Raw genomic sequence first — 20,351 nt, 5'->3', positions numbered from 1 at the left:
ATTAAAAATTTGAGGTTAAAGTAGCAGTTTTGTGAAAAAAGTTAAATGTTCATTGTTTTCTTCCACATTCCAAAAATTCCTGTGAAGCACCTGAAGGGTTAATAAACTTCTTGAATGTGGTTTTGAGCACCTTGAGGGGTGCAGTTTTTAGAATGGTATCACTTTTGGGTATTTTCTGTCATAAAGGCTCCTCAAAGTCACTTCAAATAAGATGTGGTCCCTAAAAAAATGTTTTTGTAAATTTTGTTGTAAAAATGAGAAATCGCTGGTCAACTTTTAACCCTTATAGCTTCCTAACAAAAAAAAATTTTGGTTCCAAAATTGTGCTGATGTGAAGTAGACATGTGGGCAATGTTATTTATTAACTATTTTGTGTGATATATCTCTCTGATTAAAGGGCATGAAAATTCAAAGTTTGAAAATTGCAAAATTTTCAAAATTTTCACCAAATTTCCGATTTTTTCACAATCAAACGCAAGTGATATCAAAGAAATTTTACCACTATCATGAAGTACAATATGTCACAAAAAAACATTCTCAGAATCAGGGGGATCCGTTGAAGCGTTCCAGAGTAATTACCTCATAAAATGACAGTGGTCAGAATTGAAAAAATTGGCCCAGTCACGAAGGCAAAAACAGGCTCTGGCGCGAAGTGGTTAAATGAAGATAATAATACCAAAGAATTTGTGATTGCAATCATTTTCAGGAAGAAACTGAGTATTATCTGACAGAATTGCAGGGGTGCCAATACTTTTGGCCACCACTGTATATATATATATCTATATATATAATCGTCTTATCCCGTCTGTCTGTCTGTCTGTCTGTCTGTGTGTCTGTGTGTCTGTCTGTCCAGGAAATCCCGGGTCGCTCATTGGTCCGGCAGCGGCCAATCAGCGCCGGGGGATTTCGAAAAAAAGATGGCGACCGTTAGCGGCTCATCTGCGGGACGGAGCTCAGCGGCGATGCAGCCGGGAGATGACCGGCGCGAGGCGCTCATCTCCCGACCGGCAACAGCAGAAGGAACCCGACCGCCGGACCCATCTGCGGGACGGAGATGCAGCCGGGAGATGAGCGGCGTGAGGCGCTCATCTCCCGGCCGGTAGCAGCGGGAGGACCGCCAGCGCCGCTGACCTCCATGCCGAAGGGAGGACCGGGGACCAGCGCTGCGGGTAGGGATACTTCTGCTGCGAGCGCCCGCGACCAATCACCGATTTGGGCGTCACATTCAAATATCGGCCGCGACCAATCACCGATCTTGGCTCCACATTTAAACACCGCTGTGCGGATTGGTCGCAGACGCTATTTAAATGTGGCGCCAAAATCGGTGATTGGTCCTGCCCAGCGTCGGCGACCAATCAGCACAGCGGTGTTTAAATGTGGAGCCAAGATCGGTGATTGATCGCGGCCGATATTTAAATTTGGCGCCGCAAGATCAGTAGTGTTTAACTTTGGCCGCAAGATCAGTGATTGGTCGCGGGCCAAGTCGGCGACCAATCACCGATTTGTGCGGCAGATTTAAATAGCGGCCGCGACCAATTGGATGTCAGCGCCGCTCCCCGGTCCTCCCTTCACGCCCTAGCCGCATGGATGTCAGCTGCGCTGCCTGTGCGGATACTTCCGTTCCGAGAACCCGGGACATGAGCGGGCGCTCGCAGCAGAAGTATCCCGACCCGCAGCGCCGCTCCCCGGTCCTCCCTTCACACCCTAGCCGCTGATGTCCCCACAGTATCCGCATGGTGTTACAAAGGTCCGGACATTTGTGTTAAAAATCGGTGATTGGTCGCTGCCGCTGCCCACGACCAATCTGCGTTTTTTGTGCCAAATTTAAACAACTCTCTGCTGATTGGTCACGGTCACCGGCCGCGACCAATCAGCAGCATTGGGGCCAAATGTAAACCCCGCTCTGCTGATTGGTCGCGGTCGCCGGCCACGACCCATCAGCATTATTGGTGCCAAATTTAAATCCTGCTCTGCTGATTGGTCGCGGCCGTCAGCCACGAACAATCAGCGAGATTGGCGCCAAATTTAAACACCGCTCTGCTGATTGGTCGCGGTTGTCGGCCGTGACCAATCAGCAGTATTGGCGCCAAATTTAAACCTCACTCTGCTGATTGGTTGCAACCACCGGCCGCGACCAATCTGCGCTTTTTATACCAAATTTAAACACCGCTCTGCTGATTGGTCGTGGCCGGCGACCAATCAGCGATTTTGGCGCCAAATTTAAACCCCGCTCTGCATCGCTCTGCTGATTGCCAAATTTAAACACCTCTTTGCTGATTGGTCGCGGCCGCCATCCGCGACCAATCATCGAGATTGGCGCCAAATTTAAACAACGCTCTGCTGATTGGTCGCGGTCGCCGGCTTCGACCAATCAGTGATTTTGGCGCCAAATTTAAACAACGCTCTGCGTAAACAACTACCTCTTGAAGCTCATCAAGAGAATGCCAAGACTGTGCATAGCAGTCATCAAAGCAAAAGGTGGCTACTTTGAAGAACCTAGAATATAAGACATATTTTCAGTTGTTTCACACTTTTTTGTTAAGTATATAATTCCACATGTGTTAATTCATAGTTTTGATGCCTTCAGTGTGAATGTACAATTTTCATAGTCATGAAAATACAGAAAAATCTTTAAATGAGAAGGTGTGTCCAAACTTTTGGTCTGTACTGTATATATATGTATATATATATATATATATGTGCGTGTGTGTGTATAAAGATCAAATACAATATATATATTCGTTATATACAGGTGCATCTCACTAAATTAGAATATCATCAAAAAGTTAATTTATTTCAGTTCTTCAATACAAAAAGTGAAACTCCTATACTATATAGAGTCATTACAAACAGAGTGATCTATTTCAAGTGTTTATTTCTGTTTTGGCGTTCCATTATGTTGGTCTTTTTGCACATAGTACAGGCTCTTTTTGCACATAGTACAGGCTCTTGTTGCTCTCATGTTATGTGTATGGTCCGAGCAGAAGTGATGGGGAACTGTGCAGAGATGGCGCTCAGCCTTGTTGCTCCAGACGGGATTAAGGTGTGACTGCATAGGTGACCCCGTGAACATCGGATGTCCCCCCCCCCCGTTCAGGGTCAGTCGTAGGGGGCACACAAAGCAGGTGGGAGCTGTGCACATCAGTAGTTATGGTGTGCAGCCTTAGGTCACTTACAGAGGGAAGATATCCTCTGTGACTGACCCTGGCAGGTCCAAGGAGGCATTCATCCTGATTATGTCTGGTATTACTGCTTAGCTCTATTGAAGAGAATGGGGTCTAGCTACAATACCACATACAACCTGTGCACAGGGGTGGCGCTGTTTTTTGTAATTCCGAACAATTCCTATAAACTAGCAGTTGCATTTGTCAGACTGAATCATGTGGGTATAATAGATGTGGTTTCCTATTGTGTGGAGGTGGGAGACCTGACTTGTCTGCAGGCTGACGGTGTTAGTAGTGACCAATGGAGATGGAAGTGTCGGCTTTCTCTCTCTCACTTCTCCTGTTTTAATTATTTTTCCTTTTTCCCAGTTATAATGAGTTCCATATGTTTAATGTGCGGGTGATATTTCCCTCTCCGGAGATGTCTGTGTGGATTTTCATTTTTCTTTATGACAGGGAGGTGGGAAAGTGAGGGGGAGGGTGGGCGAGCTGTAATTTTTATTGGTACCATTTTGGGGTCCTTACGACTTTCAAATCTGTTTTAATTCTACCTTATTTTGGGAGGTGACGCGACCAAAAAACAATAAAATGCGATTCTGACATTGATATTTTTTTCCTCTGTTTCAGTGTGTAGCATATGGGATAAGTAATATTTTATTAGTTCAGACATTTACCAACCTGGCGATACCAAAAGCGTAAATTTTTGACATTTTGGTAAAAAGGGGTCAGATTTTATTTTTTCCTGTCCCATTAAGGGACTTGGTGTTAGAACCCTCCTGTTTGTTTTTTCCATCTTGTGTTTTGCGGTCATGTGACCATCTGCCTTTATATTCCAGCTCCGCCCTTTTGGCTGTGCTGGACTACAGTGTTTGACTGTTTCTCTAGCCTGGTGCTTCGGTGCCTTTCTCTGTCAGTTCGCTTGGTCCTTCTGGGACCTCTAGTACCTTTTTGTCAGTTAGTCTTTTTGTGTTCTGCAACAACTTCTCTGTTTAGGAGGTGTCCCATTTTTTGTCCCAGTCCTTAGTTCTTTTAGGGACCCCTCCCCTTATGCTATAGGTCTTCGCTCAGACTAGCCGAGGACTAAGGCGGGTCTGTTCGCTAGGAACAGGCAGCCCGCTACATAGTAGGGATTCAGCTTAGTCTTACTGTAGGGACAGCTTTCCCCTATCTTTCCTTAGTACTTGTTGCAGATCATAACACTTGGACCTGCAATTGCTTAATAGTCACCTCCATACAGCCAGTCTCTGTACATCCTATTCTGGCCGCACAGATGGGTGATCGATGTAGTCCAGTCAATGCTCGTGTTGGTCACTGCTGTGGTCAGTGATTGGCTGCAGTGGTTACATTGTAAAAGGTTTTAAAGTAAAACAGTCTACACCCCCTCTTATAAAAGACCGCTGTTGCATTTGTTCTTAGGCCCTCTAAGTGAGGTCTGAACCTCATGCATTTCTTCATGTTGCTGCATTGTTGGCGCTCCATTATGTTGGATGTTTCTCACTTTGTGAATGTAATTATTATAGACTGTTGCTGCACTTATGTTATGTGTATAGAACGTGAGGAAGTGACGGGGGACTATGCAGAGATGACGCTTGGCCGCGTGGCCTCCGACAGGATACTGTTTGACTGCCTAGGTGACCCCGTGAACATTCAATGGTTTCCGCCACTCAGGGTTAGTGGTTACGGTGTGCAGTCTTAGGTCACTTACAGAGGGAAGATCACCTCTGTGAGTGACCCTGGCAGGTCCAAAGAGGCGTTCATCCTGTGGGCTTCAGTGAGTGTGCATGTAATATAATGTGTTTATATATGGTATCAGTGGTAGATCCCTTCATACTTCCCAGGTGCAAGAACTATTTGCACAGTAAAAGGTGTCAGATGACGATTTGTTCCAGACTGAAATGTTAGCACTCCAATATTTTCAACAGAGCCCAGATAGCTCAGTCGGTAGAGCATCAGACTTTTAATCTGAGGGTCCAGAGTTCAAGCAGAAGTATTTTTTAATAAAATTGAATAATAAAAATTATTGAAACGACTGCATGAGGGACGGTCTAATCTGTGATATAATATATATTATAATATACAGCATTATAGACACAATATTGAGGGAGGCGGCTCAGTATGGAGGACGAACGGTGATCTCATCTGATGTAGCACGCAAGGTCACCTGCACAGTTTCCTATATTGTGACATCCACAGATTACACCGTCCCTGATGGACCTGGCTTTATACGGATTTCGGGTAAATATAAATGACCGGAGAGGCCGACCCCAGGCATTGTGCCTGTTAATTGTCCAGAAATCACATTAGTCTAATCGTTTTTTCCAGAACCAGGGCCGCACTTCTTCAGGTTTGTCCTGATTTTCCTATTCTTTTTTTTTGGAAAACTTCTTCCGAAGTCGCCGACTCTCAGCATGGTTTATGGACGCATCGACAACACATAACTGACTGCTCAGAAAAACCCCGAGAATCTCCCCGGGGACTGAATCATGTAGAGAACTAGGCCGCGTCATGTGTCATGTCGTTACATACTATTATTGAAGGTATTGTGGGTATTGCGGTATTCAGTCACTATCTGGTATTATTATGTGGTGATAGTATGGCGGTATTCAGTCTCTATCTGGTATTATTATGTGGTGATGGTATGGCGGTATTCAGTCACTATCTGGTATTATTATATGGTCATGGTATGGCGGTATTCAGTCACTATCTGGTGTTATTATGTGGTGATGGTATGGCGGTATTCAGTCACTATCTGGTATTATTATGTGGTGATGGTATGGCGGTATTCAGTCACTATCTGGTATTATTATGTGGTGATGGTATGGCGGTATTCAGTCTCTATCTGGTATTATTATGTGGTGATGGTATGGCGGTATTCAGTCACTATCTGGTATTATTATATGGTCATGGTATGGCGGTATTCAGTCACTATCTAGTGTTATTATGTGGTGACGGTATGGCGGTATTCAGTCACTATCTGGTATTATTATGTGGTGATGGTATGGCGGTATTCAGTCACTATCTGGTATTATTATGTGGTGATGGTATGGCGGTATTCAGTCACTATCTGGTATTATTATGTGGTGATGGTATGACGGTATTCAGTTTCTATTTGGTGCTATTATGAGGTAATAGTTTGGCGGTATTCAGTCACTATCTAGTGTTATGTGGTGATGGTATGGTGATGGTATGGCAGTATTCAGTCACTATCTGGTGTTAATATATGGTATGGCGGTATTCATTCACTAATCAGTCAATGTTTAATGCTATTTTGTTGTTACTGTATGGCGGTATCCAGTCACTATTTGGTGCCGTTATACGACCATGGTTTTGAGGCATTCAGTCACTACTTGTTATTATGTGGTTATAGTATGGCGGTATTCAGTCACTACTTGGTGTTATTATGTGGTTATAGTATGGCGGTATGTCAGCTGCTCTCCTGGCATTTTCAGCGGGGGTCACTAGTAACATAATCCCCTAATACATAAGTAAAGGTTCCTCTCCAGGAAATCAGATCTGGTGCTGAGTTCGTGTAGTAGAAGATGGAGAAACTGTGTAACCGGAAATGAGGAGCCGTCAGACGGCGGAGAGACCTAGCAGAAAGTCCTGACCTCAGAGAGTCTGTACAGAAGCCCGGATAGCTCAGTCGGTAGCATCAGACTTTTAATCCCTGTTCAAGTCCCTGTTCAGACGGAAGCTTTTAATCAAAAATGTTGAAACGTCTCTTGTTTCTTCCATGACAGACTTAGCGGAGGGGTTTATTAGCATATCGTATGCTCCCAGAATCCTATGCTCCCAGAATCCTATGCTCCCAGAATCCTATGCTACCAGAATCCTTTGCTCCCAGAATCCTATGCTCCCAGAATCCTATGCTCCCAGAATCCTTTGCTCCCAGAATCCTTTGCTCCCACAGCCCCCTAATGACTTTGTCTCTCCTCAGAGTAGACAGAGCCCCAGATCCGGAGGCCGCAGCTCCTCACAGATGGCCTCCAGCTTTGCGCAGTGGCAGTATCATAGCCCATGAGGTTTATCCGAGGCGTGATTATTGCTAGTTGAAAACTTTTCCCAATACCCCGCCATGAGGGCTCGTAATACAGCCAGCATGGCAATTTTTGACAGTCTCCCAGGAGACTGAATAGGTGGTTAATAGTAGAAAAACTATTATTGCTGTTTAGCTAGAGTAATTCTATATACAGTTGTATTGGAGCTCTGTGTTATATGTGGGGCTGAGAATTATATGTAAAGTTTAATTTCCCTCAGGCCAGGGGCGTACATAGAAATCATGGGGCCCCCAAGAAAAAAATAATAATAGTCAGATCACAGAAGAGCAGATCTCACAACCTTCCAGCCTTTACATAGCAATTTTCCTCCTGCTGAAGTCATAGATTCCTCTTTCATTTCCCCCATAAAATATGTAAACAAATGTGCCCCCCAAACACAGTATGATACCCCCATGATGAATTCCTCTACACACATTATAATGACCCTACTGTACCCCACTTCAACTCCACAGGCAAAGTATGGTGATCCCCCAAACTGTGACCCCCACACAGCCCTCCATGCACTATAATGGGCCTACATACAGTATAATAGCCCGCACTAGCCCTCCAAACAGTATAATTGCTTGCATACAGTATAATAGACCCCCACATATTATAATAGCCCCACATAGCCTTCCATATAGTATAATGCGTCCCCCATAACTCTCCATATAGTATAATGCACTCTCCATGGTCCTCCATACAATATAATGCACCCCCTATGGTACTCCATACAGTAGTATGAACCCCCATGGTCCTCCATACAGAATAATGTGCTCCCATGGTCCTCCATACAGAATAATGCACCCCATGGTCCTCCATACAGTATAATGCACCCCCATGATCCTCCATACAGTATAATGCACCCCATGGTCCTCCACACAATATAATGCGCCCACCATGACCCTCCAGACAGTATAATGCACCTGCATGGTCCTTCCCACAATATAATACACCCCACATGGTCCTCCATACAGTATAATGCACCCCCATGGTCCTCCATACAGTAGTATGCATTACCATGGTCCTCCATACAGTAGTATGCACCCCCATGATCCTCCATACAGTATAATGCACCCCCATAATCCTCCATACAATATAATGCACTTCCGTGATCCTCCTTTCAGTAGTATGCACCCCTATCACCCTCCATACAATATAATGCACCCCCATGATCTTCCATACAGTAGTATGCACCCTTAATGGTCCTCCATACAGTAGTATGCACCCCCCTGTTCCTCCATACAGTATAATGCACCCCCATGGTCCTCCATACAGCATAATGTATCCCCATGGTCCTCGATACAGCATAATGTACCCCCATAGTACACCACACAATATAATGCAACCCCATGATCCTCCATACAGTTGTATACACCCTCATGATCCTCCATACAGTTTAATGTGCCCCCATGGTCTTCCATACAATATAATGCACCCCCTTGATCCTTCATACAGTATTATGCACCTCCATGATCCTCCATACAATATAATGCACCCCCATACTGTATTATGGCCACCAGTCACTGATTAAAAAAAAATACAGTACTCATCTGTCCTTTTTGCGCCCAATGCTCCAGTCTCCTCAGCGTGTGGTGTGAAGCGCTGGACACCTCGTCTGACGTGTCAGAGCAGCGGGCGCGATGACGTCATTACAGGGCGCCCGCTGCTCTGACACGTCAGACGCCGAGGAAGAATGATGCTGATGCTCCCTCCTCCATCATCATTGCTCACACTGGGCCCCCCTCCGGCCATCAGCGAGAGCAATGAAGATAGAGGAAGGAGCGTCAGTAGACACTTCCACCCCCATCATTCTGTGTGGGCGGCTGGGCAGCGCTGGTGCTAACAGGCAGAGGCGGGGCTCAGTGCGGGGAGGGCATGCTGCGGTGAGGGGCCCCATAGCAGTGGTGTGGCCTGCCACCATTGGCGTTACGCCAGTGCCTAAGGCCAAAAGAATAAGCAAAGAAATGTGGAGAATCAATTACAGAATTAATGTCTAGTCAGCTGCTTCCCTGGAGATTACTCCAAATAGAGTCATGTTATGGTTTTGGGGTGCTATTATATGGTCATGTTATGGCGGTGTTACAGTCACTATTTGCTTTTGTGTGTTCATAGTATTGTGGTATTATTCAGTCACTATTTGGTATTATTGGGTGTTTATGGTACAGTCACTATTTTTTTCGTTTTTTTTCATTATAAGCTTCTGGTAACAGCCTCCCCGACCCCCAATTCATCAAAGTCCCTGTTTAGTGTTCTCTTCCACCCCTATTTCATTGATAGCGTCCCCTCCCACCCCCAGTTCATTATGAGACCCTCTTAGTATTTTTCCCCACATCAGAATTTTCCTAATTTCTGCATAAATTTGACCTAAAACGACATCAGCTTTTCACAAGTGGATGAAGAACCAAATCAAATGAGTCCAAAACATTCAACTTTTACACTTTTTTTTAAAGAAAATAATCCAATCTCACATGTCTGTGAGTGACAAAAGTATGTGAACCTTTAAGGTTAGCAGATAATTTGAAGGTAGGATCGATAGGGAGGGTTAATAAATGGCGGTATTTAATCACTATTTGTTATTATATGGTCACAGCATGACAGTATTGCCTCTCAGCTGCTCTTCTTGCGCCATCATCAGGAAGTCCCTGGTAATGCAATCCTGTAACACATAAGTGAAGGTTCCCCCAGGACGCAGGAGCAGACAGTCTGTATAGCAGGAGGTGGTGACACTATGGTCAGATGGAGGATAAACCCTCTCCCCTCCCCCAGCCTGGGGGGCTTTTCTTTCTTCCATTACAGATTTAGTGGAGGGGCGTTATTAGCATATCCACTCCCAGAATCCTTTGCTCCCACAGCCCCCTAATGACTTTGTCTCTCCTCAGTGTAGACAGAGCCCCAGATCCGGAGGCCGCAGCTCCTCACAGATGGCCTCCAGCTTTGCGCAGTGGCAGTATCATAGCCCATGAGGTTTATCCGAGGCGTGATTATTGCTAGTTGAAAACTTTTCCCAATACCCCGCCATGAGGGCTCGTAATACAGTCAGCATGGCAATTTTTGACAGTCTCCCAGGAGACTGAGTAGGTGGTTAATAGTAGAAGAAGAGTTATTGCTGTTTAGCTGGAATAAATCTATATACAGTTGTGTTGGAGCCGTATGTTACATGTGTCGGCCTGAGAATCAGCAAAGAAACGTGCGGGATCAATTACAGAATTACTATCTATTCAGTACCTTCCCTATTTCTCCATATATAGTCATGTTATGGTTGTTTTTTGTTATTATGTGGTGATGATATGGCGGTATTCAGCCACTATTTGGTGTTATTTTGTGTTGATGGTATGGCGGTATTCAGCCACTTTGGTGTTATTATGTGGTGATGGTATGGCGGTATTCAGCCACCATTTAGTATTACTATGTGGCGATGGTATGGCTATATTCAGCCACTATTTGGTGTTATTATGTGGTGATGGTATGGCGGTATTCAGTCACTATCTCGTGTTATTATGTGGTGATGGTATGGCGGTATTTAGTCACTATTTGGTGTTATTATGTGGTGATGGTATGGCGGTATTCAGCCACTATTTGGTGTTATTTTGTGGTGATGGTATGGCGGTATTCAGCCACTATTTGGTGTTATTATGTGGTGATGGTATGGCGGTATTCAGCCACTATTTAGTGTTACTATGTGGCGATGGTATGGCTATATTCAGCCACTATTTGGTGTTATTATGTGGTGATGGTATGGCGGTATTCAGCCACTATTTGGTGTTATTATGTGGTGATGGTATGGCGGTATTCAGCCACTATTTAGTGTTACTATGTGGCGATGGTATGGCTATATTCAGCCACTATTTGGTGTTATTATGTGGTGATGGTATGGCGGTATTCAGCCACTATTTGGTGTTATTATGTGGTCATGGTATGGCGGTATTCAGTCACTATTTGCTGTTATGTGGTGATGGTATGGCGGTATTCAGTCATTATTTGGTGTTATTACGTGGTGATGGTATGGTGATATTCAGTCACTATTTGCTGTTATTATGTGGTGATGGTATGGCGGTATTCAGTCACTATTTGCTGTTATTATGTGGTGATGGTATGGCAGTATTCAGTCATTATTTGGTGTTATTACGTGGTGGTGGTATGGCGGTATTCAGTCAATATTTGCTGTTATTATGTATTGATGGTATGGTGGTATTCAGTCACTATTTGGTTATGTGGTGATGGTATGGCGGTATTCAGCCACTATTTGGTGTTATGTGGTGATGGTATGGCGGTATTCAGCCACTATTTGGTGTTATTATGTGGTGATGGTATGGCGGTATTCAGCCACTATTTGGTGTTATTATGTGGTGATGGTATTGCGGTATTCAGTCACTATTTGCTGTTATGTGGTGATGGTATGGTGATATTCAGTCACTATCTGGTGTTATTATGTGGTGATGGTATGGCGGTATTCAGCCACTATTTGGTGTTATTATGTGGTGATGGTGTGGCGGTATTCAGTCACTATTTGCTGTTATGTGGTGATGGTATGGCGATATTCAGTCACTATCTGGTGTTATTATGTGGTGATGATATGGCGGTATTCAGTCACTATCTGGTGTTATTATGTGGTGATGATATGGCGGTATTCAGTTACTGAAGAGCAGTCAGATGGAGGATGAACCCTCTCCCCTCCCCCAGCCTGGGGGGCTTTTCTTTCTGCTATTACAGACTTAGGGGAGGGGCGTTATTAGCATATCCACTCCCAGAATCCTTTGCTCCCACAGCCCCCTAATGACTTTGTCTCTCCTCAGTGTAGACAGAGCCCCAGATCCGGAGGCCGCAGCTCCTCACAGATGGCCTCCAGCTTTGCGCAGTGGCAGTATCATAGTCCATGAGGTTTATCTGAGGCGTGATTATTGCTAGTGTAGCACCCTGAGGATTCGGCTGCTACAGGGGTATTGCACCTCAACCCAGAGGTGTGATATTCCACTCCCGGGTAAGGATGGAGTGTGGAACTGAGCTCGGTAGGCTGCATGCACTACATACATCCCATTTCCGAGGAACAGACCGACGGTACTCCCACTTAGAAATGTGCAGGTACGACCGAGTCTGTTCCTGGCTGGAGTGGGAGGGGGGTGGTACATCCCATGTAGTGTAGGGGCAGATAGGGGGAGCAGCCTGGGTAAAGTTAGGAGCTCATTGGGTGCTGGTCACCTGAGCTCACACATAGAGGGTGTATATAAGGTGGGCACCAACTAGAATCAGGGTCAGATGCAGAGAACAAGTCAGGAGCAGACAGCAAGACAGCTGCAGAGGAGCAGACAGCAAGCAGAGAGGAAGTCAGCCTGCAGCAGGAAAGAGACCCTGAGTGAGAGAGGAGCAAAGAAGGAGTACCCAGAGGGGAAAACAAAGAGGACCCAAGAACCCAAATTAAAGCGCCGGGTGAGGAGTCAGCAAAAGGGTACCGGAACCCAAACTGGTGGGGGTAAAAACAATCCCCAGCCAGAGACCGGAGGCCGTGGGCAGCATCTGCCACGGCCACCCATCACATCCACCCCGAAGGCACACCACATGAAGGGTCAGGGAACCCAGGGCCAAGGGTGTCCCAACAGAAGGCCCGAGGGAGCTGGACCTAGGTGGATCACTGGTGGGGACGGCTGAAGAAAGGACAGAGGGAGAGCTCAGGGCCACGCTCCGGACTTGTTTGGGGGTTGGCTGGATCCAGGACCTGGTGGACGCAGCACGGCTCGGGTGGTCACTCGGAGCTGGAGTGACCAGTACAACATCTGCAGTAAGTAAACACCCTTAACTGCACAACCCGACTCTGTCTTCATTGCCGTCTGCACTGCACCACCACAACCCCCATCCTCTGCACCTGTCCTCCCTGAGGCTATACCCCTCCCGTTGGGGGTTATCCCACCAAGCTGCGCACCCACCATCAGCCTCAGCGGACCCTGCTGCAGCGGCGGCCACAGTGACCGCATCACAACGGGTGGCGTAGTCGACACAAAAGAACTTTAGTAACATCTGTAGAACTGCCACATAACACTGAGCTTGACGCCCTGGGCACGGGGCCGGGTCACAGCCGCTCGGAGACTACAAACCCCCATCTGATCCGGTGCCGGGTATTCCCCTCAAAAAGGAATATGTCCCAGGGGGCGCGTCACTAGTTGAAAACTTTTCCCAATACCCCGCCATGAGGGCTCGTAATGCAGTCAGCATGGCAATTTTTGACAGTCTCCCAGGAGACTGAATAATGGTGTTAATATTAGAAGAAGTGGTAATGGGAGATAGTTACGTGTATACAGTTGTATTGGAGCCGTATGTTACATGTGTCGGGCTGAGAATTATAAGTAACATTTCACTTTTCTGAGGACAAGAGAATCAGCAAAGAAACGTGCGGGATCAATTACAGGATTACTATCTAGTCAGCTGCTTCCCCGGAGATTTCTCCATATGGAGTCATGTTATATACACTGCTCCAAAAAATAAAGGGAACACTCAGATAACACATCCTAGATCTGAATGAATGAAATATTCTCATTGAATACTTTGTTCTGTACAAAGCTGAATGTGCTGACAACAAAATCACACAAAAATCATCAATGGAAATCACATTTATTAACCAATGGAGGCCTGGATTTGGAGTCATCCCCAAAATTAAAGTGGAAAAACACACTACAGGCTGATCCAACTGTGATGTAATGTCCTTAAAACAAGTCAAAATGAGGCTCAGTATTGTGTGTGGCCTCCACGTGCCTGTATGACCTCCCTACAACGCCTGGGCATGCTCCTGATGAGGCTGAGTATTGTGTGTGGCCTCCACGTGCCTGTATGACCTCCCTACAACGCCTGGGCATGCTCTTGATGAGGCTGAGTATTGTGTGTGGCCTCCACGTGCCTGTTTGACCTCCCTACAACGCCTGGGCATGCTCCTGATGAGGCTGAGTATTGTGTGTGGCCTCCACGTGCCTGTATGACCTCCCTACAATGCCTGGACATGCTCCTGATGAGGCTGAGTATTGTGTGTGGCCTCCACGTGCCTGTATGACCTCCCTACAACGCCTGGGCATGCTCCTGATGAGGCTCAGTATTGTGTGTGGCCTCCACGTGCCTGTATGACCTCCCTACAATGCCTGGGCATGCTCCTGATGAGGCTGAGTATTGTGTGTGGCCTCCACGTGCCTGTATGACCTCCCTACAATGCCTGGACATGCTCCTGATGAGGCTGAGTATTGTGTGTGGCCTCCACGTGCCTGTATGACCTCCCTACAACGCCTGGGCATGCTCCTGATGAGGCTCAGTATTGTGTGTGGCCTCCACGTGCCTGTATGACCTCCCTACAACGCCTGGACATGCTCCTGATGAGGCTCAGTATTGTGTGTGGCCTCCACGTGCCTGTATGACCTCCCTACAACGCCTGGACATGCTCCTGATGAGGCTCAGTATTGTGTGTGGCCTCCACGTGCCTGTATGACCTCCCTACAATGCCTGGACATGCTCCTGATGAGGCTGAGTATTGTGTGTGGCCTCCACGTGCCTGTATGACCTCCCTACAACGCCTGGGCATGCTCCTGATGAGGCTCAGTATTGTGTGTGGCCTCCACGTGCCTGTATGACCTCCCTACAACGCCTGGGCATGCTCCTGATGAGGCTCAGTATTGTGTGTGGCCTCCACGTGTCTGTATGACCTCCCTACAACGCCTGGGCATGCTCCTGATGAGGCTGAGTATTGTGTGTGGCCTCCACGTGCCTGTATGACCTCCCTACAATGCCTGGCCATGCTCCTGATGAGGTTGTGGATGGTCTCCTGTGGGATCTCCTCCCAGACCTGGACTAAAGCATCCGCCAACTCCTGGACAGTCTGTGGTGCAACGTGACGTTGGTGGATGGAGCGAGACATGATGTCCCAGATGTGCTCAATCGGATTCAGGTCTGGGGAATGGGCGGGCCAGTCCATAGCTTCAATGCCTTCATCTTGCTGGAACTGCTGACACACTCCAGCCACATGAGGTCTGGCATTGTCCTGCATTAGGGGGAACCCAGGGCCAACCGCATCAGCATATGGTCTCACAAGGGGTCTGAGGATCTCATCTCGGTACCTAATGGCAGTCAGGCTACCTCTGGCGAGCACATGGAGGGCTGTGCGGCCCTCCAAAGAAATGCCACCCCACACCATTACTGACCCACTGCCAAACCGGTCATGCTGAAGGATGTTGCAGGCAGCAGATCGCTCTCCACGGCATCTCCAGACTCTGTCACGCCTGTCACATGTGCTCAGTGTGAACCTGCTTTCATCTGTGAAGAGCACAGGGCGCCAGTGGTGACTTTACCAATCCTGGTGTTCTGTGGCAAATGTCAAGCATCCTGCAGTGTTGGGCTGTGAAGACAACCCTCATCTGTGTACGTCGGGCCCTCATATCACCCTCACTGAGTCGGTTTCTAACCGTTTGTGCAGACACATGCACATTTGGGGCCTGATGGAGGTCATTTTGCAGGGCTCTGGCAGTGCTCCTCCTGTTCCTCCTTGCACAAAGGCAGAGGTAGCGGTCCTGCTGCTGGGTTGTTGCCCTCCTACGGCCCCCTCCACGTCTCCTGGTGTACTGGCCTGTCTCCTGTAGCGCCTCCAGCAGCTGGACACTACGCTGACAGACAAAGCAAACCTTCTTGCCACAGCTCGCATTGATGTGCCATCCTGGATGAGCTGCACTACCTGAGCAACTTCTGTGGGTTGTAGAGTCTGTCTCATGCCACCACGAGTGTGAAAGCACAACCAACATTCAAAAGTGACCAAAACATCAGCCAGAAAGCATTGTTGCTGAGATGTGGTCTGTGGTCCCCACCTGCAGAACCACTCCTTTATTGAGGGGGTCTTGATAATTGCAATAATTTCCATCTATTGTCTATTCCATTTGCACAACAGCATGTGAAATTGATTGTCAATCAGTGTTGCTTCCTAAGTGGACAGTTTGATTTCACAGAAGTTTGACTTACTTGGAGTTATATTCTGTTGTTTAAGTGTTCCCTTTATTTTTTTGAGCAGTGTATTTTTTGTGTTATCATGTAGTCATGGTATGGCTAGGGTGTCGGCACCATTGAAAATGTTCCAGAAAATGAAGTATTTCTCCCAGAACATTATTACAATTCCCCGTATTTTGTACACGTTTGTTTCCTTTGTGAGTGTTGGAACAACATATAAAAACAGAGGAAAAAAAAGGCAAATTGGACATAAGTTTACACAAAACCCCAATAATGGGCCAGACAAAATTGTTGGCGCCTTCAACTTAATATTTGGAATGTGGAATAAATATCTGCAATCAGTCGCTTCCTATAACCATCAGCTTCTTACACCTCTCAGCAGGAATCTTGGACTCTTCTTACAATCTGCTCCAGGTCTCTCATATGTGAAGGGTGCCTTCTCCAAACAGTAATTTTAAGATCTCTCCACAGGTGATCAACGGGTTTTAGATCCGGACTCATTGCTGCCACTTCAGAACTCTCCAGCAATTTGTTTCCATCCATTTCTTGGTGCTTCTTGAAGTATATTTGGGGTCATTGTCCTGCTGCAAGACCTATGACCTAAAATGCAATCCCAGCTTTCTGACACTGGACAATACATTGTGGCCCAAAATCCTTTGGTAATCCTCAGATTCCATAATACCTTGCACAAAGTAAATCACTCAGTTCCAGAGGCAGCAAAACAGCCCCAAAACATCTTTGAACCTCCACCATATTTGACTCTAGGTGCTGTGTTGTTTTCTTTGTAGGTCTCATTCTGTTTTCGGTAAACAGTAGAATGATGTGCTTTACCAAAAAACTCTATCCTGTTGTCATCTGTCCATAAAACCCTTTCCCAGAAGGATTTTGGCTTACTCACTTACAATTTGGCAAACTTCGGTCTAGCTTTTTTATGTCTTTGTGTCAGCAGGGGGGTCCTCCTGGATCTCCCACCATAGCATTTCATTTCATTCAAATGTCGGTGGATAATTCGTGCTGACACTGATGCACCCTCACGTTGCAGGACAGCTTGAATTTGGGGCTACTTTTCCTCAGACTATCCTGCGTTGCAACCTTTCAACAATTTTTCTCTGCCGTACACATCCAGGGAGATTAGCTACAGTGCTATGGGTTGTAAACTTCTTGATTATGTTGTGCACCGTGGACAAAGGAACATCAAGATCTTTGAAGATGGACTTGTAACCTTGAAATTGTTGATATTTTTCAACAATTTTCATCCTCAAGTCCTCTGACAGTTCTCGTCTCCTCTTTCTGTTCTCCATGCTTAGTATGGCACACACAGATATACAATGTAAAGACTGAGTCAACGTCATCTCTTTTTTTTTTTCATCTGGTTTCAGCTGTGATTTTCATATTACCCACGCCTTTAACTTGACACAGGTGACTTTGTCCAGTCCCTGATATCATCCTCTCCCACCGCCCAAGTCATTATAAGTCCCTGATGATGTCCTCTCCCCAATTCAAACGCTATGTCTTATGAGATCATCTCTGCATTGCTGGACAAGTCTGGAATACAGAAGTGAATTTTTTTTCCAGCACGTGGAAACCAATGGACAGTATGAATAGTTGGAAGTGGTGATAGTGTGTAACCCGAAAAGAGGAGCCGATGGCCGATAATTCAGGAGAAAGTCATTGTGTCTGAATGTGTGCACAGGTGGTGATACTGTGTATTTGGAAAGAAAAGCAGAAATCAGATAGTTGTAGGAGAAAGTGTGTGTGTGATACTTTGTAACCAAAAAGGAGGAGCAGACGGCCCACAGCTGCAGCAGAAAGTCATTGTGTCAGTGATCATGTACAGAAGTCGGTAGAGCATCAGACTTTTAATCTGAGGGTCCAGGGTTCAAGTCCCTGTTTGGGCGGAAGCTTTTAACAAAGAGGTTATTTCATAAGGATATAAGAGACCTAGAGAAGGACAAATGATGAAGACAATTCAGGAAAAAATCATGGTTACCATAATTCTTTTGATTTTGGACAGTCTTGGGTGGTGACCATGTTTTCCTTAGCTGCTCTCTTGTCGCCAACAACAGGCGATCACTGATAATGTAATGTACTAGAACATAAGTGAGGGCTCCTTACATATTCCACGTAGTAAGAACTTGTGGACAGTCTGTATAGAGGAACTATATGGCGGTATTCAGACCCTATTTGGTGTTATTATATGGTCTTGGTATGGAAGTAATCAGTCACTATTTGACAATATAATGTGGTCACGGGATGGCGGTTTTAGGTGAGTATTGGTTTAATCATGTGTTCCTGGTATAACCGTAATCAAAATTAAAAGCAAAGCCACAGTAAGAGGAATTAGAATCCCCCCCTCCCCCCAAATTAAATTTTGGGGGGAATTTACAATTATGTGTTTATGGCACAGTGGCATTCAGTGTATTTTTAGTTCTTATCACTATAAGTCCCTCCCAATCCCCCAAATCATTATAAGCCGCTGATAGCAGCCTCTCCCACCCACAATTGATTACAGCTCCCTGTATAGTGTCCTATTCCACCCCTAGTTCATAATATATCCCTGATAGTGTCCACTCCCAGACCCCAATCCGTTATAAGTCCGTTTGGGTATCCTCCCCAACGTCAATTCATTATAAGTCCCTGTATAGCATCTTCTCTAACCAACTAATTCATTAAAAGTCCATGATGACGTCCTCCTCCTTTTTCTCCCAATTCAATATAAGTCCCTGATAGTGACGCGCCCCCTGGGCCGTGTGGGGAACCCAGAACTGGGCCTTTTAGTGGATGCTGGGGGTTGTAGTCACCGTGGCGGTGACCCGATCCCGTGGCTCAGAGTGGTCAAACCAGTGGCAGTGTATTAATGTGTTTTTTATGATTATTAAATGTCCGACTACGCCACCTGTGGATTGCAGTTAGGAGGAACCGCCGCTGCTGGGCAGGCCGCTGAGGCTGATGAGGTGTGCAGCTAGATGGTGTGACTCCCCACAGGAAGAGTATTGCCTCAGGGCAGCGTGAGTGGATGATGAGAGTTGTGGTGCAAGGGCGCAGCAGAAACTACTCAGAGTCTTTGCAGTGCAGTCCAGGGTCTTTACTCATAGTTGCTAATCCAGATTATTACGGCCGGTCATAATCTCCCGCGTCGTACTGTGTTCGCCAAGTGAGGGGCTCGGCCGACTCCCAGATATCTTTGGAGTACTTATCAGGACCCCCTTCATGTGTCCTTTCTCTGGCTCTTCGTGCCTCACACCTTACACCGCTTCTGTCCAGCTGCCTCGGGTCTTGGCGGGCGACGTGTGTTCCGTCCCCTGGACCCTATGTGGTCCCTTCCTAGCGTGGACTGTGAGGGGCTGTGACACATGCAATGCCACAACCTCCGGTGACTAGCTGAGTGTGGTTTCTGCCTCCACTAGTTAAGGGAACCGGTTCCCTGTCTTGGCCTGACCCCCCTACCTCCAGGTAGCGGCGGGCGTACGGCCGGCTTGCTGCATCTCCCGTACCTCTGGGGTCCCTTCACTCCTTCTCCTGGAGCCTTTCCTGCTCCCTCTCCTCTCTGCTCTTTCTCTTCTCAGTCTTGGGCCTCTCAGGCTAAGCTCGCCTCCTGGAGCAGAGCTCCACAGAGCCCTGCTCTTTCACTTCTCCCCTCTGACTGAACACACTTCCTAAGATGGCTCCCCTCTTTATACTCCTACTCAGTGCACCCAGGATCTGCACTCTCCACCCACACACCACTGGGTTCCCCCTTTCCTAGGTGACCCCTCCCCACTCCTGCCAGGGATCAGGGACAATTGTGCTCTCCCGTGGGAGCATTGTCGCCCTGTCCCCCGGAAATGTGGTGTAATGCATGTGTGACACCCCAGGGGTCTGGTTGCCACAGTGATAGAGATATTACGTCTGAGAGCAGGTGGGAGGTCCTTTGGTCAGGGATCCTGTGCATGCCACACCTCCTGCCCAGTCTTGGGAGGGGAAGAACTTCCCCTATATAAACCCGGGGCTGAAGCAGGGTTAGGAGTCAAGGAGAGTAGAGACAAGAAACAGTCATAGGAAGAAACAGCAGGAGCTCAGTGGGAGCAATACTACTACGAGTCAGGGGCTGGCAGCTGCAGAGCTCGCCCTGACTGAGAAGCTTTCTTACCGGACCCGGCGTCCGAGGCTGTGGGGACTAACTCTTACCCAGCAGCAGAAGCCGACC

The 20,351-nt window shown here is 46.9% G+C and overlaps 3 non-coding genes and 1 pseudogene across 3 annotated transcripts; all 4 read left to right on the top strand.

Annotated features, from left to right (window-relative positions):
• The first annotated feature begins 7,152 nt into the window (after positions 1–7,152).
• Positions 7,153–7,292, top strand: LOC141168533 (U4 spliceosomal RNA). The gene has a single exon (XR_012252267.1). It is a non-coding gene; the product is annotated as a U4 spliceosomal RNA (small nuclear RNA).
• A 2,842-nt stretch (positions 7,293–10,134) lies between these two features.
• On the top strand, positions 10,135–10,274 carry LOC141168058 (U4 spliceosomal RNA). Its single transcript, XR_012251813.1, has one exon. It is a non-coding gene; the product is annotated as a U4 spliceosomal RNA (small nuclear RNA).
• Positions 10,275–12,048: 1,774 nt separating this feature from the next.
• On the top strand, positions 12,049–12,113 carry LOC141168007 (U4 spliceosomal RNA; annotated as a pseudogene).
• Positions 12,114–13,299: 1,186 nt separating this feature from the next.
• On the top strand, positions 13,300–13,435 carry LOC141168016 (U4 spliceosomal RNA). Its single transcript, XR_012251775.1, has one exon. It is a non-coding gene; the product is annotated as a U4 spliceosomal RNA (small nuclear RNA).
• Positions 13,436–20,351: the final 6,916 nt, after the last annotated feature.

This window comes from Phyllobates terribilis, unplaced genomic scaffold, assembly GCF_046119375.1.
Source record: "Phyllobates terribilis strain yellow unplaced genomic scaffold, ASM4611937v1 Scaffold_11__3_contigs__length_659146591, whole genome shotgun sequence".
In the NCBI taxonomy this organism is placed as follows: domain Eukaryota; kingdom Metazoa; phylum Chordata; class Amphibia; order Anura; family Dendrobatidae; genus Phyllobates; species Phyllobates terribilis.
This window is presented reverse-complemented; position numbering and strand designations above follow the sequence as displayed.